General features: G+C 52.1%; 1 pseudogene; it reads left to right on the forward strand.

The window, feature by feature from the left end:
- Positions 1–240: 240 nt before the first annotated feature.
- LOC143508644 (uncharacterized) lies at positions 241–2,851 on the forward strand (annotated as a pseudogene).

Raw genomic sequence — 2,851 nt, forward strand, 5'->3', positions numbered from 1 at the left:
ACTGATGATGTGTCCCAGCCCATCAGCAAGATGTATCTTTCACCTGTTAATCTGGCTTTGCCAGTGACACTCAGGAATAGACTGGGTGGCAACCAGGGACAGTCTGGTGACAACTGGAGAGACAGTTGACAGCTCGGAAAGACGGCAAACAGGGCAGGGAGGGTTAGCACCCAAACCTGTGTCTCCCGTGAGGGAGGAACCCAATTTCTGCTACGGAAAAGCCTTCTGAGATATACCCCCATGGGAGCCCGAAAGGGGGGGAGAATGAGAGCCCCATCCGGACACATCGTATCGACATATGGCAATGGAAACTCGACTACGAATGCGCAATGCATCTGCGGAAAAGTGTGCAAGAACTTGCGTGGCCTCAAGATACATCTGGCCAGGATGAAATGTAGGGACCAGGGGGACATATTGCAACGCACAGGATTTGATCCTGGTGAGACGCAGGAGGAGCTCGGCCAGGAAGCAGCCCACAGTGCCCAGTCTCTCCAAGCAGTAGAGCCTCTAAACCCCTGCAAATCATTCCATCAGAAGCTGATCAAGTGGCCTTCAGCCAGTAGCCGGGCAGTATGGGCACAGTTCGACACAGACGTAAGCCAGATCTTGGAAACCACCACCAAGGGAGAAGTGGACAGACGCCTTGAGACCATGACATCCATCATAGTCAGCTATGCAGCAGAGAGGTTTGGCCTCAGTGAGGGCAGGAACCCGAGGACCAAATTTACACTAAACTGCCGCGCTGTTCAGATCCAAAAATTACGGCAAGAACTGCGGATCCTTAAGAAGCAGTACAAGGTGGCAGTTAAAGAAGAGCAACAACCCCTAGCAGACCTTAGAAACATTCTGAGGAAAAAGCTCATGACGCTGCGACGTGCAGAAGGGCACCAAAGCGGTGTCCATACATTGTGTAAAAATGTTGTCCACAACTACGACGATATTTATGGAAGCTGTTAAGGGTGATCTGGCGCAGGGGACAAGTGGCAGGCCAATGGAGATGTGCAGAGTCCGAAGGAAGAGGACTCAAAGGACATGAGTCAGTTTAGGACAATTTCGCTGTTAAGTGTCATAGGCAAGATTTTCTTCAGCGTCTTGTCATGGCGACTAACAGAGTTCCTTCTGAAGAACAGTTATATCGACACATTGGTTCAGAAGGGTGGGATTCCTGGAGTGCCTGGATGCCTGGAACATACAGGAGTGATAACGCAACTCATCAGAGAGGCGCGTGAAGGGAAAGGAGATTTGACCGTAGTGTGGCTGGACCTAGCCAATGCGTATGGCTCCATACCTCACAAGCTTGTTGAGGTTGCGCTACTGCAACATCACGTTCCCACCAAAGTCATAGACCTTATCCTGGACTATTACAGCAATTTCAGGCTAAGAGTCACTGCTGTGTCGGGCACATCAGACTGGCATCGTCTTGAAAAGGGCATCATAACGGGCTGCACAATCTCAGTCATCCTGTTCACACTCGCCATGAACATGATCGTGAAGTCAGCACAAGTGGAGTGCAGGGGACCCCTGACAAAATCTGGAGTACGTCAGCCCCCTATAAGAGCGTTCATAGATGACCTAACTGTCACCACTACATCTGTCCCGAGCAGCAGATGGATTTTGCTAGGACTTGAGAAGCTCATCACTGAGCAGTGCTGCCTTGTATGGCAGTAGTAATATCTTGCTGCTTCCATTCAGGGGACTCACTGAGGAGTTTATGGTGACCAGAACTCAAGAAGCTCTGCAGTACATGGAATCTATGGATGAGAAGGTGGCGTTAGCTGGCGTCCAGGTGCGGACAGGCCGGAAATGGAGGGCGGACGAGGCTCTGGAAATGGCAGAGTCACGTCTGAGGCAGAAGGCGCTGGTTGGGTCCATAGCATCAGGGCGCGCAGGTATTGGCTATTTCTCATCTATCAGGGTGGACAAGGCCCAGGGAAAACAGCGGCAACAGCTCATCCAGGAAGAAGTGCGGGCAAGTGTGGAGGAAGAACAAGCCAGCAGGATGGTAGGAATGGGACAACAAGGAGCCTGGACTAAATGGGAGAATGTTCTGCAAAGGAAAATCACCTGGTCCAACATTTGGAGAGCAGACTCCCTTAACATCAGGTTCTTAGTCCAGCCAGTTTATGATGTCCTACCTAGTCCATTCAACCTCCATGTCTGGGGCAAAGTAGAGTCACCATCCTGCCCCGAGTGCCCAGGACGGGGATCCCTGGAACACCTCCTCAGTAGTTGCCCGAAAGCATTTGGAGAGGGGCGTTATCGTTGGCGCCACAACCAGGCGCCAGCGGTTGCTGAGAGTATAGCCAAGGCCATTAAGAGCACCAAGGGACACTGCAAGCCCAAGTCCATCCGTTTCCACAGAGCTGGAGAGAAGCCCAATATTCAAGCAGGGGCCAGTTCAGGTCTCCTTACCACTGCCACAGATTGGCAGCTGGAAGTGGACCTGGGCAAGCAGCTAAAGATTCCAGCAAGAATAACATCGACACGGCTCCGACCAGATGCTCATTGTGTCTGATTCCACCAAGCAGTTGATCATTCTGGAACTGACAGTGCCCTGGGAAGAACGCATGGAGGAGGCAAATGAAAGGAAGCGTGCCAAGTACCAGGAGCTGGTGGAGGAGTGTAGAAGCAAAGGCTGGAGGACATACTGTGAACCTCTGGAGGTGGGATGCCGAGTATTTGCAGGGCGGTCCCTTTGTAAAGTCCTCACCATGCTGGGCCTCAACGGTGAGGCAAAGAGGAAAGCCATCAGGTCTGCAACTGAAGCTGCAGAAAGAGCCACAAGATGGCTCTTTGGATCAAGAGGGCTGATCCGTGGACGAATGCTGCTGGGACACAGACCCGAGTCTGA

Source organism: Brachyhypopomus gauderio, chromosome 2 (genome assembly GCF_052324685.1).
Source record: "Brachyhypopomus gauderio isolate BG-103 chromosome 2, BGAUD_0.2, whole genome shotgun sequence".
In the NCBI taxonomy this organism is placed as follows: Eukaryota; Metazoa; Chordata; class Actinopteri; order Gymnotiformes; family Hypopomidae; genus Brachyhypopomus; species Brachyhypopomus gauderio.